At 42.7% G+C, this 19,733-nt stretch overlaps 1 long non-coding RNA gene across 27 annotated transcripts in view; it reads right to left on the reverse strand.

Moving 5' to 3' along the window:
* The window catches only part of LOC133246761 (uncharacterized), a 240,273-nt gene that overhangs the window by 135,280 nt on the left and 85,260 nt on the right, over nt 1-19,733 (reverse strand). The window contains exons 3-4 of one of the 27 annotated variants that reach the window (XR_009736148.1): nt 12,802-15,307; nt 11,161-11,283 (exon numbers count right to left, since the gene is read on the reverse strand). The exons of 25 other annotated variants lie outside the window; for them this stretch is intronic. This is a non-coding gene — a long non-coding RNA (uncharacterized LOC133246761). The remainder of the gene's footprint in view (nt 1-11,160; nt 11,284-12,801; nt 15,308-19,733) is intronic. One more of the 27 variants, XR_009736139.1, reaches the window with a different exon arrangement.

Raw genomic sequence — 19,733 nt, forward strand, 5'->3', positions numbered from 1 at the left:
CTGGTTCCCCACTTTGTACTCAAAGTTACTTTGCTCTTTGTGCACATAAACACATTTTATGAATGGTATTTTTTTTTTCTCATCGGCATTACCTGGCTGTCTCCAACTATCTCTGTATTCCAGAGAACAAAACATTTTTCCTAACATAAATCAGCTCCCAGTCAATACAGACTAATGTTTTTGAAAAGACTCCTATGAAAGTGCTCCAAGGATACACCACCATCTGTTTCTAATGTTCAAATATAATTTGGATAGTTTAGAAGCTATAATTAAAAAAAAAGACACCGCAATCACTGCACATTCACAGGGTCATGTGCCAAAGACCCTGTGTGAACATCCAGGCGGTCCCTGCAGCAGGCTCCCCTGGAACCACCACGCGCACACGTGGACGTCCTGTAAGTGCGACACCGGAAAGGGAAGTTGTAGCTCCGCTCTGATCGTGTGAAAAATAACATGTGCACAGTCTGCTCTCAAGAGGTTGCTCAAGCAAGTACATGAACAGAGACCGCACCCCAGCGTCGGCTGCCATTAACTGCGGGTGAGGCACAGGGGGCATCTGTACGGCCTTGCTTTCATCACAGTAGAAAGTCCTCTGTGATAATACCCTGCTTGAGAGAGGGTAAATATTTATTCTAAGAATTAGATGCTTCCTGTATGACTTTAGATTTATGATAAGGCATGTGAGCAATTGTTTCCATAAGTTTAGTTTCAGGGTTTTGAAACAAATATTCCCTACCTTAGACTGACTGAACCAAAAAACATCCTGGGATCCCAAGGCAAGTTATTTAAAAACAAAACCAAAGCAAAAAACCCTTGTTACAATTTGGAAGTAATCATCTATATGAATAGATTTTTAAAAAACATTATGCATTTAAAGCAAAGTATACAACTTTATTTAACACAGCTGATAATGTGAATATAGCCATTATAGTTATCATCAACCTGATTTAAAGTTTTTCATTATATCTTAAGGATGTCATTGTTCTTAGTGACTCTTCAATAAACATTATAAATGTAAACTCAAAAAAAAGTTAAAGTACAAGTAAATGTCACTCTGTTTTATATGATAGTTCCATATCATTTGATGAAAGGATTCTCTGCCTCCACAAAAGTTTAAAAACTTCTGTTAGTTTTTCTCAAATCCCAGTCTATAGAGCGGCTGCAGTAGACCTGGATGAGCTTTTTTAACACACAGTTTTTCCTGGGCTCTTTCCTCGGCAATGCCCTTCCAGTAGGTATGGAGTGAGGGTGAGAATATGCCAAGGGGTAGGGAGGGGCAGGGGAGGGAGAGAAAACGAAAAGGACAGTGACAGTGGCCCAGGCATGTCCGTGTCCGACTCTGCCACCCCGTGGATGTAGCCCGCCAGGCTCCTGTGTCCACGGAATTCTCCAGGCCAGAATACCGGAGTGGGTTGCCATTCCTTTCTCCAGGGGATCTTCTCAGCCCAGGGATTGAACCCAGGTCTCCCGCATCACAGGTGGATTCTTTACCACCTAAACCACCAGGGAAGGAAACCACTGATCTAATCAACACGCAACTGTCTTCACAGGATTTTTGGTCAAACGCTTTAGTAAAATCAAGGCAAAATACGTCAACAACATACCCTTAACATGTGAACTCTTAAAAGTTTTTATTATTTGTCCTTCATGAACTCGCACTGGACCTACTAAAATCATTTACTTTCTATAAAGTTCACAAATATCTATTTGACTGTATGATTTGTTGGTGATCAATAGCCAGAGCATTTGTTTGGCTTCCAGAACATCTTGCTTTATTTAAAATTTGGACAAAGGTTGTTTTGCTCCTGTCTTCAACCCCCTTTTAAATTCTGTATGATTTTTCAACATTTAGTCAACACTGGGGTCTTTTGAGATACTTGCCAGCTCCATGCAGCACCATTAATTTGTAACAGTCATCACTGGGCTATCTCCCCCAACACTGAACTACACTTCTCAGGACACTGCTGCAGTTCTGTACTCTTTACAATTTCTAAACCATTGTTCTTGCTGGAAAAGACTGGAAGTCAAACAGCAGCTGAGTAGGATCACAGATTTCTTACACAGGAGGATATTTTGGAATGCAACTACTCTAATGATTTTTTTTAAGATAAGGGAAAGGCATGTAAGAAACATACTCAACATACTCAGTGAAATAGTCACTGGCCAAGTGAGAACTCAGCACACACCTTCCACAGTTTAGTAATCAAAGACCTAGCTTCACACTCAGATTATTTCACTCACTAGCTGCAGGCGTCTTAGTCAAACCCCATAAGCCACAAATTACTCAGATGTGAAAATGGTAATACATCTTTCAGGGTTGTTAGGTTAATTAAAGCAAAGATACTTAATGGTCTCCTAGAAAAGGATCTGACCCCAAGTAAGTACACGATAAACATTAGCAGTAGTTGTAAACAGACTTTGGGGTTGGGGGGCTAGAGTTTGAGAAAAGAGAGTTCTCCAGCTATGGGGTAGACTACCCTGGAATCTTTGTGCTTTTAAAGTGGAGACACAAGGAAGTAAGTGCAAGATGATTCCCCAGTGCTGTAGGTGGGCTTGGGAAAGGGAGTTACTCAACTGTTGGGGATGACTTCTCTAAAAGCGGGAGGGGAAAGGGTCCCACGAAAGGCAGCGCCCTGACCCATTCACATGCCCACAACCTTCACACCGGTATCTCTGGGGAATTCTAGCACCCTGGTTTCCTATTTAGACAGTAAAAGACATGGAGAGCATCTGAAGGTGGGGGAAAGAAAGGAGACTGGCCAGAAGAGACAGCCCCTTCCCGGCCACAGGTCAGTGGCACCTCAATACTAGTAAGATGTATCAGCCACCTGCCAATTCCAAAGAAGTGCCTGTCTTCAACCGCAATTTCTGCTACACATATTTCTATATAGAGATTTCTCATCTACTGTATAGCTCTAGAATAGGTGGGTTTAGCATCCTCTTCTGTACCCCCACAGCCAGTTCAGTGCCCCTTCCAGCTCCTGCTGGTTCTCCCTGGAGTGGCAGAGCTAAGCAGGGGGTGAGGAAAGGAGAGGGGTGAAGCACGCACCTTAGCTGTGCTCAGATCACTCTTAACACCTGCCTGAGGAGGCTTTGCACAGCGGCCCTTGCTGAAGACTCTGATAATCGTTTAAAAGTTTGTGGGTACTGGCAGCTTGCCACCTTGTGAAGATTTTCAAAGTATGAGTGGAGAGTATGAAATGATTCCATAACTTACTGACTCACTAGTCTGAGAGGTCTACTTCTGTGCCAGCTGGGATCACTAATGCTAACTTGAGTGTAGACTGCAGATGAAGGTCCACACTTGAATTCAGATGATACGAAGCCCAACAAGCACACCACCACTTGATCTGGGGATGGCGTAGGGCAGGGGTCGGGGATGGAGGGCTCTAGCATGACTTGCGTCTTTTATTCCCTACTTGATAACATCTAGAAAAATCTGTTTCCAAAAAGGACTAGGGAGCTATTCTGCATTATCTTGGATTATTTCATCATTAATCTTCTTGCTGACACACCTTTAGGGACAGTTACCAAGTTAATTTCTCCTTCTCCACTTCCATGGGAAATATACCCAATATGGTGCTATAGACTACTGAAGTTCAAGTACTAGTGAAGTTGCTGCCAAGCTATTTAATCATTTCCAACATTGCTGGTGGCAGCTACCACATTTGAACCAAAAGGAATAGGCCAACTGAGAACACACACAGCCGTTTGGCAAGTTTCTGAGAAAACTACTTACGGGGATATCCATCTCCAATCTCAGTCTCTGACCAGGAAGTTCCACTGCACAACAACAGTTTTTGAAAAGACACACCTTTAAAAATATTTATTTGCCTCTCTAGCCTTCAGCTCCACCCATTCAAGCCCTATCCATTCTTTTACGTTCCACATAATTGCCACCTTTTGCACTGAAACTCTTCATAAACCAAGTCCATTCTTCTCTGGAATACAGAAGTGATCTCCCATGGCACTCTGTCTCTGCTGTCCCAAGAGCACCATCATTTTCTACCTTGTATGGCTTTATTTCTCCCTTAAGCAACATGGACACAGGATCTGTGAGGTCCTGACTTTTTTCTAGAGCCCAGCATCTTGCACACATACCACGCGTCTGTGCGTGCACGTGTACATGTCCTGGGAGGACACACAGACGCGCACCAAGATTTCCTGAGCAGCTACTACATCCCAGGCACTATGCCTACCCACACTGTTGACTTTTATCTTGACAGCATCTCTATTAAGAAGTCATTCTCAATGCCAGTTTACAGATGAGAAATTCAGAGAGGTTAAAATCACAGAGCTGAGTTCCAAATCCAGGTCTGACTATTTCTAAGAGCCCATATATGCATAAAGTTAATATCCAACAAACATTCAATAAATCACTTAATGAAAAGCATTTCTATGGAGGGTATCGTGCTGAGAACTACTAGAAATCAAGATGCTTTAGGTTCAACAACTGTTAAGTAATGATTCTATAAAACAGGAAGTGAAAAAGCCAAGAGAAGGGTTTACATAAATGCTAATAGGCATGTTCAGAGAAGTATAAGATCACTGCTTTTGAAGGTGGGGCAGTGAGTGGAGAGGGGTAGGAGTAGAATTAAGATAATTACGAAGAATATGGCAGAGCTGAAACTTGGATTTAGACAAGCAGAGATGAGAGGTAATAATATATCGAAGATTAAAATGAGTTCACCCTAATATTCTTCTTAAAGCAGGAAAGTGAGCTAGCAAATCATATGCATTCAATAAGACTGAATCCTTGACAGCAAAGACAATGCCACATACTTGTTTTTCTTCTAACGTAATATTCATTCTGGAAACATTTAGTACATATTTAGCGATGAAGAAAGGATAGGGAAAGGGATAAGGGGTGTGGGGCTTGTAGTATTCCTCAGAATATTTAATTAACTCAGACACACTGTCCGACCTGCTGTCTGGTTTTGTAATACATATTAATTAATCCTATTTCAATCATTAACAATCTTTCACTAAGTTGTATGTGTTCTCTGCTGCTGCTGCTAAGTCGCTTCAGCCGTGTCCGACTCTGTGTGACCCCATGGACTGCAGACTACCAGGCTTCTCTGTCCATGGGATTCTCCAGGCAAGAACACTGGAGTGGGTTGCCATTTCCTTCTCCAATGCATGAAAGTGGAAAGTGAAAGTGAAGTCGCTCAGTCCTGTCCGACTCTTCTCGACCCCATGGACTGCAGCCTACCAGGCTCCTCCATCCATGGGATTTTCCAGGCAAGAGTACTGGAGTGGGGTGCCATTGCCTTCTCCAATCATAAATCTTTAAATGAGAGTACTTCATATTCACAATGACTAGCCCAAATCATGGTTATCGGTTTTACTTCCAAAACTAAGCACAAATGTATTTTAATCAATTTATCTGTACATTTTTCTTTGGAAAACAGCCTAGTATTTTAAAAAAGGAGAAAAGAGGAGCCATCTTCATGCAAAGCAATACGATAGAAATATAAAAGCAAATTTAATTGTTACAGTAAAATGTAACATCTGCTTCTAAAGGAAAATGAATGTTCCTCTAACAAATACGTTAACAGAGAAAAATCAACCAGTTGTATTATGCCTTGAGCAATGAAAACCTGTTTCCTCATTTCCTTCTTGTCCTTCTGAAAAGACAATATGTCACAGTCAGACTTTTTTAAATAACAGCATCCATTCTTGTGACAAATGTTTGCCAAGGGGGGCAGGGATGGTGCAGGGAGGAAGGAAAGGAATAAAAAGGCAAAGAAAACAGAAGAGATAGGAAACAGTTTAGACGCCACCTGCTGACAAAAGAGAGAAAAAAAAGGGAAAGAAATTTGAGAGCACCACTTCCTGACTAGTGTGTCTGAAATAAATGTCAAATTAGTTTTCCATTCATCCTCATGACATAAGAAATTTTACTGTGAAAATATGTGGAATTATTTTTTTTCTTTCATAAACTTCATGTCCTGAAAAATACTGTTATTACTAAATCAAATCATAAAGACCACCATTCCTCAACTGCAGACAGTATTAATTGCATCCAAAATTATTTTAGACATCACAGGAGTATTACAGTGAATGAACTAGAAACATCTCAGTGATATAGTCCAGCTTTTCCAGGCAGTCAGCTAAGGGATGATTTCTTTGGTTAGAAGCAGTCATCTAAATTAAAAGCACACCTGGAACAGCAGAAAACTGAAGGATGATCACTCTCTATAAGCAGGACATTGAACCTTTCTCACCACTGATTATAAGCTAGCCAAGCAATGTATCACTCACTCACCCTATGCTACAAAAAGGCATAACAAATAATAAGTAATTTATTCATGGCTGTGAATAAAATTAAACCAGAAGCCTCAGATCTGAGGAGAAAGGGAAAGAGAGGTTTACTTGCATGTACATCTTCAGAAACTGCAACCGACTGCCTTTCTCTTTTTTTTCCCAGTTAACCTGGGCAACCGCACACACAGCTCGAGCTGTTTCTGTTTCAAATATACCCATACTCTCAGTTAAGAGATTTCAGCGGATAGGAAGTGTTTTTCAATATCTCAATTTTTTGGTATGTGGCATTTTTTAGCATTTAAGAAGTACTGCTATTTACATACGGCTTACCCAGTGGCACAGTGGTAAAGAATTCGCCTGCAGTGCGGCAGACCCAGGGTTGATTCCAGGATTGGGAAGATGCCCTGGAGGAGGGCATGGCAACCTGCTCCAGTATTCTTGTCTGGACAATCCCATGGACAGAGGAGCCTGGCAGGCTGAAGCCCATTCCCCCAGGTGGTACTAGTGGTGAAGAGCTGCCTGCCAATACAGGAGACCTGAGACGTGGGTTCAATCCCTGGGTCAGGAAGATCCCCTGGAGGAGGGCATGGCAACCCGCTCCAGCATTCTTGTGTGGACAATCCCATGGACAGAGGAGCCTGGTGGGCTACAGTCCATAGGATTTCGAAGAGTCAGACACAACTGAAATGACTCCGCATGCACGCACTATTTGCATATGGAGCACCTGAAGGCCAGCTACATACAAAGGACCAGGGTCCCCAGTGGACATGACTGCGGTTTTAGAGCTGGAACATGTAAGTTCTCATTTCACAATACTTGGGGTCCGTTAGTTCACCACACTGATAACTTTAGGTATTCAACCTTCAAAAATACATTGTTTTCATTGATTTATCTATATACTATTTGACTGTTTTGCATCAAACAGAATTTAAGAGATATTTTGTTACCAAATCATGGTATTTTTTTGTTTTTGACTGTGGTCTTAAACTCTATGTGGGCACAGACTACAAAAACTCAAGGCAAGTGGACACAGAGCTGTATTCTAGGGAAGATAATGTCTTTCAACCTCATCTTATGGTAACTATGCTACTCCATGAAGCAGTTACTTCAGTTTCTAACTGAATTCAGTGTCCTCTAAGTTAAGCAGATGTCAGCTTGAGGGTTTAGGATCACATACATTTTTCCTACTGAAAGTATTTAATCACTGACAACTGTTAAGAATTTACCTCACTAAGAGTTTTCAGAACAAATGATCAATATAACATTGAGGCCAACAGAAAATACTGCAGAGAGAAAAAAAGAAATGGGGTTGGCCCTAATATATTTAAACAGAAGAAAAATGCACTAAGGTTGGTGATCTACGCAACTAAGGTTTAATAATGGTGCCTTAAAGCAGCCGAGTTCTCTGAAGTGCTCTAATAGGGGATACTGAAAAGGGTTAAGGACACGGTACTTGTGACATAATCTGATAGAAGAGATCCTTCCCTAGTGAAGGACACATGGCATGGTGCAGGAGTACTGAGCAAGCAGTCAGAAAATCCTGGATGCCCAGTCCCATCTCCAGCCACCTGGATTTCCATCCTTGCCTCTCTGCTATCTTGTCATCAAAGAGAAATTAGTTCTTCCAAACCCATCTCCCAGTTTCTATCAGCCCTATTAGCTAATAGAACAAACACACACTCAAAACCCTAAGCCCATATCTATTACTGAGAACAGGATTCTAGATAGATCACCTCTAAAGGTGACTGCTGCTGCTGCAGCTACTACTAAGTCACTTCAGTCGTGTCCAACTCTGTGCAACCCCATAGACGGCAGCCCATCAGGCTCCCCCATCCCTGGGATTCTCCAGGCAAGAACACTGGAGTGGGTTGCCATTTCCTTCTCCAATGCATGAAAGTGAAAAGTGAAAGTGAAGTCGCTCAGTCGTGCCAGACTCTTAGCGACCCCATGGACTGCAGCCTACCAGGCTCCTCCATCCATGGGATTTTCTAGGCAAGAGTACTGGAGTGGGGTGCCACAAGAAAAAAATGGACTCAGCTCAAAGCACCTCATTTATTTTTAATACTTATTTCTACATCCACGAAGGTTAAACAGTGCTGTCTTCTTGCAGTTGTCTGTTTATACACGTTCCGAAGTTTCTCTAGAAGGAGGGCATGGCAACCCACTCCAGTATTCTTGCCTGGAAAATCCCATGGACAGAGGAGCCTGGCAGGCTACAGTCCATGGGGATGCAAAGAGTCAGACATGACTGAGGCGACTTGGCATGCATGCACCCCCACATACAGCTTTGGTCTATGTCTCTGGTCCAGAACGGCTTCCTGCATTGGAATCAACTCAATTCCTGTTGGTCTCTGTACCTCCACTTCTATACCGTTGTCCTTCATACTTAACACTCAGCCTGGCTTTTACCATATGACTTCACCTCCCTTTTCAATCACTGATCATGAGACAGTACTCTAGCCATGCTGCCTCCATCCAATCCACCTCAGGACCCCTTCGACACAGCCTGTGTATGGTGTGAGGAAGGGACTCCCACAGTCACCCCTATTTCACATTTTCAAAGGCCACCACTTGCTGCTTCAAAAGTCAGCAAATACTTAGTAGGTCTCTACTCTGTGCAATGCACAGAAATCCAGTGTGTATTTGCAGAGTTTGAGTATCATTTGATTTCCCTACATAGACTCAGTGAATGCTGTACACGACGCATGCATGTGTGCTCAGTTGTGTCTGACTCTTTGACCCCACGGAAGGTAGCCCATCAGGCTCTCTGACCATGGGGATTCTCCAGGCAAGAATACTGGAGTGGGTTGCCATTTCCAACTTCAGGGGATCTACACCAAGAGGCTGATAGATTACAATGAACAAGCTGTCATCCTGACCTGAAGTCGGTGACATTTTAGGAGAAGGGGAAGAAGGGAGCAAGGTATATGTACAGTAAGAAGACAACCTTCCTGTCCCTACCTCCCACTCTATTCAAGGATATGCTGGATTGAGGGAGATGAAGAACAGATTTTCTGTGTGGCAGTGATCCTAAATTTTGTTCTATTAAGTGTCAACCTGTTCCCCTCCCCAAACTGAAGGGCCACTGTGGACGGTCAGCATTACCTGTTATTCCATGACCCTGGCAAATCATTTAATTTCTAAAAACATCTAGGATCTTCAGTTGCTGGATCTCTGTCACCTTATCTGTAAATGAAACCCATGTGCCAGGCTTATTCTGAAGATTAAATGAGCATGTATGGAATAAGCGTGAGCAGTGGGGCTTTGTGTCTTCCTCCGAAACCCAGGAACACAGGCCCACGTCACCGTCAGGTAGAAACCTATGAAGTACAAGGAAGAACTTCATAATAATGAGAGAAAGTCAAAGACAAAGGAGTAGTTAGGTACCAAAGCACAGGCAGGGGGTTGTAATGCCTACTCAATCAAACTGACCTTTCATAAACCTTCTCCTCTCCATAAGTTAGTTATGTTACTTCAAACAGGAGAAAATACTGTGCTTAATTATCTTTCTCTTTCTATCCGGTATTTCATGATTCAAAGGACTAAGACTGAAGTGCCAAATAAGCAGCCACACGGCTCCGTCTGCACCAGGTACCACAAGCACCCACCCACAGACCCCGAGCTCATCTCCGGGCTCCCTGCTGCGCTGGCCCGTCGGCCCACTGCTGCAAGTCTGTGCTGGAGGGCTGTGCCACGAGCATGCAGAGGGGGCCCACAGGGCATTCGGACTTCCAGAAATGAGTGCCAACACCCTCCTTCTGCCTTCAGTCAGGGGATGACCAGAGCTGACACTTGAATGATCCAGCTTCTTACACCCTCCGGTGGGATCCACCAAGGCAGGTTCCTCACACGGCCTCCCAGAGCACCAGCAAAGCAGGGCTCCAGCTGCCCACAGTGGTGACTTGCTTGGTAACCCACTACTGGAGATTCTGCTGTTTCTTTCACCTTCCAAATAAACTACGGACACAGACGCCCATGTCTCTCTGAGGAGAAGTCAATCTAAGAAAATACCTCATACCATAAGGACCTGAAGATACATGAAGTGAAGTCGCTCAGTCGTGTCTGACTCTTTTCAACCCCATGGACTGTAGCCTACCAGGCTCCTCTGTCCATGGAATTTTCCAGGCAATAGTACTGGAGTGGATTGCCATTTCCTTCTCCAGGCGATCTTCCTGACCCAGGGATCGAACCAGGGTCTCCTGCATTGCATTAAGAGACTTTCAGGGAACTCTCTTAAATCTTCTGGAAACAAATAAACTTTAGAGTCTCAGGTTTTTCACAGAATTAGCAATACACAATCTAGAGATATTTACAGAATATTAAGATAAAATTCCAGTAGTGTTTGTGATGACCAGAGTCCACTAGACTTATAAGAGTAATTCACAAGAATGCTATCATGAGTTTTTTCACTTTGCATGGTGAGTGAGTTCATTCTAACTCAAAAAGATAAAATCTCTTTGATATAATGAAAAGCAATTCTAAAACACATTTTTTTTTAACATGGAGAAGTTCCATTCCAGAAATAATTATTGAAGGCCTACTAGCTTCCAGACATGAAGACGACCTAGCCCCTGTCCTCAGAGAAGTTAGTACCTAGAAAAATGAGAGACAGACATGTAAGTCAATAATTACACTAGGGTCAAAAAGTGTGATAATTAAACTGTGAACAAAGACACTGGAGGAAGGTCTGTCTGAATGGAAAAGAGCTAAATAAAGTTTCACAAGCAGCTATAGTTCAAGGTTTTCAAAGATGTCTGGGATTCCAGGGGTGGGACAGAGAGAACACACCAGGTAGAGAGGCCAGCCTGGGAGAAAGCAGAAAGAAACAAAAGCAGGTCTGTGTGTTCATCAAGTCTGGGCGCCAGGTCAACAGAAGTAAAATGGAATACTCACATGCAAGAGAGTAACTTTTGTCTTCAAACTGTAAAATCGTCACAGGAATCACTTGACAAAAGTATCTGACAAGTTTTCTACTTCAAAAAAGCCTCTAACATGCCAGGCCCTCATGTATTATCCCTGACGCATAAATAAGAGAAAAATTGTCTGACTCAAAATATAGTTACTGCCTATATACAATGAGATTCCAACTATATGACATATAACTATGGATACAGTTGAACGATCAGTGGTCTTGAGAGTGGCAGGGGCAGAAGGCTGAAGAAGTAGAGCACAGGCAATTTTCGAGGTGGTTAAAATACTCCATGGGATACTATAATGAGGGATACACGTCATTAAACATTGGGCCAAACCCACAGAATGCACAACTCCAAGACTTCAGGTGATTAAGATCTGTCGTTGCAGTTTCATCAATCATAATAAATGTACTGCTCTGGTGGGGGGTAATAATAAAGAGGGGCGCTGCGTCTGGGGAGAAGAGAAGCATGGGGTATATGCTCTCTCTCTACCTAAAGCTACTCTGAAATAAATTCACATATACATAAATAATTATAAGCATTCATGATCGATACCCCAGGCCTTGTTAAAAGCCATCAGATCTATAGCGATGGGAAGAAAACTAATACTTTCAGAAATAAGACTTATTCTGTTATTTATCTTCTACGTGTTTGGTTAAGTTAAACTTATTCTCAGAGTTTACAGATATTGATTGGTACTATCTCTTTTCACAGAGGTAAATCTTCTTTTCAGTTTTCAACAGGAGATGACAACAGGGACTAAAGACTACAAAGTGTGTCCCAGTGTCTGGTATTATAGGAATTTTCCAGACAGTTCACAGAAACACAGCAGCGCCACAGTCTTATGGCTTGCTTCTTCTCTTGGGCTGTCAGGAGGAAAACTTAATATTCCTTACATTTTGAGGTTAGATTTATAGCTTTCATTCTGAATGTAGCACCTTCAAAAGGGGACACGCAAACAGAAAGCTTTGGTTTTAACAGATAAAGAGTGTTGTTTCATTATAAAACTATAGACATTATTTCGTAAAACATAAGAAAAATACTCGAGATGAAATCCACATACATTTATGACAGGTGACATTCTAACACAATAAATAATACCAAAAAAGAACCTCGCACAATGATGAAGGATCTAATTTGATAAAGCAATCTATGAGCAAGGCTCTATCAACTTCACCATGAAAGAAAGAAAATGTAAATCAAAGCAATCTGGACCCTAATGATTCCATTCTGAAGGAGATCAGCCCTGGGTGTTCTCTGGAAGGAATGACGCTAAAGCTGAAACTCCAGTACTTTGGCCACCTCATGTGAAGAGTTGACTCACTGGAAAACACTCTGAGGCTGGGAGGGATTGGGGCAGGAGGTAAAGAGGACGACAGAGGATGAGATGGCTGGATGGCATCACTGACTCGATGGATGTGAGTTTGAGTGAACTCCAGGAGCTGGTGATGGGACAGGGAGGCCTGGTGTGCTGTGATTCATGCGGTCACAAAGAGTCGGACACGACTGAGCGACTGAACTGAACTGAACTGAATGATGTCAATATCCTAGGCCCTGTTTAAAAACGTTTCCAAAGTGTTTTGCAAAGTTATTTGCAAAGTCATTCTTTGCAAATCCTTACCTCCATGGAAAACAGAGGAGCATTACCTCTGGCAGCTGATGAGCACTCCCTGATGGCCTCACAGCAGCTGCCACCCTGTAAAATATGACCATAGCTGCAAACCTGTCTGTCGAGCTGTTCATCTGTTTGTTGCTTAGGAGCCACGGGGAAGGAACTCAAAAAGAGAGCTTGTTTTAAGTCATCCTCAGCCACACAAATAGGGTGATCTTTCAGGACACTCCTGATCTAGGCTCCTGCTTTCCTCTGCAGGACTCCTTTTACTGAACTCCATCTTTGGCCCTGTGGGCACACCCTCTTTGGCTCACTTTACCTCTTCCAAGCCTTGACGGGAAAGAAAATATCCACTTTTTTTGTCTTATCCCATCCCAATAGGGATATTGTTAAAAAAAAAAAAAAAAAGTCTTGAAAGTAAGGAACTACATAACTCCAGTGATTTCCACCAGGAATTGACTAATGGTACATTAAGAGATCTTGGCTCCAGCACCCTCACTTATTTATTAGCTGTTTGGCCTTTGGCAAGTGACCTAATCTTTCTAAATCCTACTTTCTTCAACTAGAAAATGAAGAGGCCAAATTAGATGACCTCAAAGCGCCTTTCAAACGCTCAGGATTTGCTTCTGTGAAATACACAAGCAGAGAGGCACTGAACTTTAAAGAATATGGCCCGGAAAATAAGAGCAAACAGGACCCCAAGAGAAGTCCCATGTTATTAAGATTCAAATCTTGTATCTCCTCAGGAACTCAACCCACTCAAATATCAATCTCCAAAACAATTATTAACTGATGATTAAAACAGTCATGTAGTAGTTCCATAGGACATTAAATTTAAAAAGATACAAATTTCACTTTCAAGTAAGTTTCAGAGACTGTTCAGTAAAGTTAAATTCTCAACATCTTAGACTTTTATAATGCTAAGTGTGCACTGTGAATTTTCAGGAAAGTTGTTAGAACATACCATTTCTCCAAAATTGTTTGCCATAGGACCCTTTTTCACACAGCAAACCCTAAAGATCCAAGTGTTCCCAGAAATACACTCAGAGATGGCTGTTGTGAACCAATTAAATGTTCGCTCTGCAATGACTGAGTGAACTTGAAGTGGCACCCAGAGGACCTACAGGAGCCTGGGCAGCTGGTCAAGAGCCTGGTCTCTACTGCAGCTTCTGCTGCCAAATGGCTGTTCGCTCTGGACTGGTTCACCAGCCTCCTCAGATCTGCTGGGCCCTACCTGTCCTCTGGGCAGCAGCTGCTGGCCTGCCCACTCCACCCCAGCCTGGAGCAGCTCAGCTCACAGCCCTCCCAGGTCTCTGTTCTGTGTCTACACTACAGTAATACTGGCTGCACAAGCTGGCCCCCGTGACCATCTGGAAAACCTATTACCTTCATTCCACTGTCATCTTAATTTCTGCATGCTGCTGCTGCCGCCGCCAAGTCACTTCAATCGTGTCCGACTCTGTGTGACCGCATAGATGGCAGCCCACCAGGCTCCCCCATCCCTGAGATTCTCCAGGCAAGAACACTGGAGTGGGTTGCCATTTCCTTCTCCAATGCATGAAAGTGAAAAGTGAAAGTCAAGTCGCTCAGTCGTGTCCGACTCTTAGCGACTCCATGGACTGCAGCCTACCAGGCTCCTCCGTCCATGGGATTTTCCAGGCCAGAGTACTGTAGTGGGCTGCCATTGCCTTCTCCAATTTTTGCATGATCACACAACAAATACGGGCAATGGTCTAGAGTTCTTGCAGAGTAAGAAGAATTCTAAAAAATCCCCAATTTTCTTCCACAGAGACATAACTAAAGAAAATGAACTACAAGATCTCTTTATGAACAATTTTCTTTTTCTATGAAACATCCCCATTAGCAAATTACAATTAAGCAAATACTGGCAGAGAAACAACATAGGTTTCTTTGAAATTAAAAAAAAAAAGAACTTTTCTGATAAGTATTATTGACTGAAAAAGTGTTAACATGTTTGTCACATTCAAAAAGCCACAAATGAATTTCTCTGAAAAACCCAACGTCCTTTTAAAAAATCCACAAAATTGGGGCTCTGCCAAAGAGTCAATGTTACAAAACCATGTGCCACATGCCCTTCTTCATGCTTCTATGAATTACTAAAGCAAGGATTAAGCTTCTGGCGATTTAGTATCAGAAAGATCAGACATGGATTCAAAGGCTGGCTCTAGCTGGGTATATTTGGGCAAGTTATTTAATTTTTATTTAACCTCAAACTCCTAATTCCTTAAATGAGAACAAGAATTACCTAGTTCACAGGATAATTGGGAGTTTTAAATAAAATAAAACTGAATCTACCTAACATGACAGGGACCTATGTTAGTTAGAGTTAGTTTGGCTGAGAGAGACAGGAAGCCCAATGTACCAGCAGTTTAAACAAGAGAAGTTTCCTTCTTCCTCAGGAAAAAGCCCAGGGAGGCGAGTGTGGCACTCCGCCGTCATGTCTTTTGATCACCTATGGCTCAACTTCCCGGTCCAGGACGGCGGCATCTACATCCTAGACAGCCGATTGGGAATGACAAACGACAGGGCGTAAGGGACACATACTGTCCAAGGGAGGTTCTGGAAAGGATCACGTGGTAACACTTCCCATTAACCAGAATTCAGTCTCACGGCCACAGAGCTGCCACAGTTCCATCCAGCCTGTTTCCGTGGGGACAGCCAACACCAGTTACTTAAGTGGGCATCCATTCTGAATGTCTGGATTCTGAGGCCATACTGATTGCTAACCATTTTGAAAATTACCCTTGCCTTTAGGAAGCTGTGCCTTCAAACTCCACAACAAACAAGATTTCCTTTGTAACATATGCAGTTCAGGACATAATTTTCCCCTCACTGGTTATTTCCTCCTTAGTTTCCTTTTCTGAAAAAGAAACTAAGCTTTAATAGAAAAAGGTCAGCATTACTGAATTACAGGGTTCTCTTTTCAAAAACTGACACTCCATTTTCGATGCCATGGTCTCCTGAAGGCTGAAATACAGAGACTCTGATGGTGGAAGTAAGCACCTTGTCCCACTGCCCCGCTTCTAGGCTGCTGGGCCCTGTCGCCTCTTGGTCACTGGTAGGAGCTCTAAGTGAAGGATAGGGAGGAGAAGCAGCCATGTAGACTGCTATGTCTCTACTTGGTGCACACGTGACACATATGGGCAGCACGTGCTGAATAAACTGGAGTGTGTCACCCTTCCAATTAAACCCAGTTAACATCAGTATCCATCTTCCTGAAAAACTGGAGCTGGAGTGCAGGGACCCAGCCTAGGTTTTTCTGGGTTAATAATCTCCTAGAGTTTAAATCCTAAGCTGTATTCCACAATTGTCAAGAAAGCTTGCATTAAAAAAAAAATCAATATTAGGAATATTTTTCCTTTTAAAATATATTAAATTAAATATAATTTTAAAAAATTGTTAAATAGCTTTAACTGCTGCAAAATAAGCAGTCTGTACCAACCCTGGGTCCTGGCATGCTGTGAAAGCTCTGGCCAGCCCTCTGCTATTGCTCAACTGTTTGTATCTTATGCGACCCTCATCTCCTTAAACAACCTTTCCTACATTCTGCACATTTTAAGGGTGGCTTTTATTTTTTCCTTAATTGCTGTATTGGTTTTTTTCTAACAAGCACATAGGGACATGACGAGAAGAGCATCAGTGAAACGCCATTCTGCTCTCTGCTTCCCTACACTGCTTCCCTTCCCAGAGAGAACTGTTCTTACTGTTTGCTGTGAAGTTGTCCAGGCTACGTAGTTTCTAACATAAAAGTCAACATGAACACATTCCGTTTTGCACCAAAAAAATGCATTTCCAGTATTCTATTCTTTTCTCACTCTAAAGAGCTTCGACATATTTTCGTCTGCAGTCACTGTAACTAATTTACTTTCTAAATTGAACAGTAACATTCCTTGTACATAGAGGTGCTATTTAACAGCGTGTGTACATCACCAATTATCACAAAGTAGTATTCTAACCTTGAAAAGCTCTTGGTACCAATATTCTTCCCCACAATTAACTTCCTATGGGACACTGCTGCTGCTGCTGCTAAGTCGTTTCAGTCGTGTCCAACTACTCAACAAATACTTGAAGGAATATGTGTCTTCAGAGGGAAGAATTACAATCTTGAGTGGGAAGGGCAAGCTCTCCATACAGCCCCATAAATTCTGGCACATCCTCCTGGGCAGGGTCCCCCATTAATCACCTGTGTAAACATCACTACATTTAATGAGAAAGCTATTTGAAGGAAGCTTCCAGTGTGACACTGTCCACATGGACCATTGGCAAAATGGCGACATTCTGTAGCCACGCTGCCCAACACTCATACACGCCAGCCACATGTGGCTAATGGTTACTTGAAATATGCCCAGTACAACTGAGGAACTGAATTTGTAGTTTAACTTAATTTAAATAACCACATGTGCCTAGTGGCTACCCTTCTGGACAGATCTGTTCTACTGAATAGTGGATAAACAGAAAAAGATTACAATCCCTGTTATAAAAGAGGGACACTTGAGAAACGTGTGTGTAAGTATGTATGGCAAGCATGGTGGATTAAGCTCAAATTACATCTCCTGAATCTTCTTTCTTGACATATCCAAGGCTGAGTGGACTATTTCTAAAAATAATGTCTCTAGCTAAAGTTGGAGCAAGCCTTAAAGATATGCTGCAACTACCTTTAAAATTTCAAACTGAAAGTTTTACTGTACTGAAACTCTGTTTGATGATGCACTCTGTTTTATAATTTTCCTGGCATGATATTACGTGTGCATCACACTAAATTAACAGTTTCTCTGTTCGGTGGAAAAAACAAGTTGCAGAAGCATATGTATAATACTATGCCAGCCACACACATAAATGTATGCATATATACAATGTTTGTGTGTGAATAGAACTTATCTAAAATGGTTCTGCTGAAAAGCACATTCTGTGGTGATGAAAATGCTCTCTGCCTACTCTGTCCAACAGGGTTATTCAGCTACTGAGTGCTTGGAGGATGGCCAGTATGTGATGGAGGAACGTGACCTTTACTTGTATTTAATTAATTAAAATAGCCACAAGTGGCAAATGGCCAGTCCGTTGGATGGTATAATTTAGAAGAATAAACCTCAAACTGCTAAAAGGCAATTTCAGAGTGTTGTGTTGGTCACTCAGTCATGTCTGACTCTTTGTGACCCTATGGTAAGACCCTTCAAGAGGTCTTATCATTAAAGGGAAGATAAATCTTTACTTAAACTTTACAAACCACTGTAGTGTCTGGGTTTAATTATCTAGTTTCATACAACTGGCACCTATAGCTAGCTCATCAAATGAATAAATATGAAGGGGCGGGGTCTTACTAGCTCAGGCCTCCATAACAAATTCCACAGACTGGGTGCATTAAACCATAGAAAACTTCTTCTTAGTACTGGAGGTTGTAAGTCCAAGATGAGGGTGCCAGATGATCAGGTTCTGATGAGAGCTCTCTTCCTGGCTTGGAGACAGCCCCCCTTTTCACTGTGTCCTCTCACGGGGGTGCAGATGGGGAAATAAAGCTCTGAGCTGCCTCTTCTTACAAGGACACTGATCCCTCATGGGGACACCATTCTCGTGTCTTCTAAACTGATTATCTCCCAAAGGCTCCACCTCTAAATGCCGTAACACTGGGGGTTAAGGCTTCAATGAACAAACTCGCAGGTGGGGACACAAACATACTGTCTGTAAGGACAAAAAAAAGAATTAAAATTCCTTCTACTCTGTGTATTTTTCTCTACTGCCTTCACATAGCTCACTGAGTGCCCTAGAAATCTTACCATTAGGCTTCCAACATCTGGTTGTTGGAACATCTGGGACAATGGCATTTTCTAATGACAGGAGTGTGGCCAAGTCTTGAGACCTTACGATCTTATACATTCTAGTTTGAAAGAACACACTAATGATTCAATGTGCATGTGTGCTCAGTCACTCAATTGTGTCCAACTCTTTGGGGTCCCGTGGACGCTATTCTGCCAGGCTCCTCTGTCCATGGAATTTTCCAAGCAAGAAACACTGGAGTGGGTTGCCATTTCGTACTCCAGGCGATCTTCTCAACCCAGGGATCGAACAAACATCTCCAGAGTCTCCTGCATTGGCAGGTGAATTCTTCACCACTGAGCCACCTGGGAAGGCCCAGTGTTCTCATACCTCTACGTAATTTCTTGATGCCCTCAGCAACCAAATGGTGGTGCCAGATGCACACCAGGCAAAGCTGGAAAGGTCACTTCACATGCTACCTTTAACTGTGCCTGTTTGTAGTCCTGTGGGAATGAGCAGAGCTGCCTTAAAGTGGGTTTAACCTCTGGGTCACCTCAACACACTTGTTCTTCCAAGATCATCTGCTGGGAAGCCAAAGACACCTTTTTCCAGGAAAGAGGACAGAGTCAAGCTAAGCTTCCCACAGGCCCAGCAGCTTCTCTTCCCTTGGTTTTTGAGGAAACTTCTGCAGCTTCCCAAGGTCTCCAGGTATGGGGACAGCTGATATTCTTAAACAATGCCTGTAAAACAGTAGCACCCCTAACCTAGGCTCCTTGGTCAGAAGCAGCCTGTGCATTCAACCATTATCAAAGCTGCTTTTTTGTGCCCCATAAAAAGATGAAGATGTGAAAATGCTGGCCCGAGCTAGGACAAGGGGGAAATAAGGCATGACTACTTGATGGTTACAGAGATTTCTTTAGAGGTGATGAAAATGTTTGGAACTTGGCAGAGGCGGTGGTTGTACAATATCAGTGTACTAAATGCCCCTGTTGACTTTGAAATGGCTAACTTTATTTCACCTGGAAAAAATCCACAAAAACCCAAAATCTATTTTAAAAAACATAGGAAGTGGGCACCATCCCATCACACAGACCTACCCTGAGGGCCCTGGGAGGGCACACTGGTCCTGCACACCTCACTGTGGGATGATGGGCACTGGCAGACCCGTC

This window comes from Bos javanicus, chromosome 4, assembly GCF_032452875.1.
Source record: "Bos javanicus breed banteng chromosome 4, ARS-OSU_banteng_1.0, whole genome shotgun sequence".
Taxonomy (NCBI): domain Eukaryota; kingdom Metazoa; phylum Chordata; class Mammalia; order Artiodactyla; family Bovidae; genus Bos; species Bos javanicus.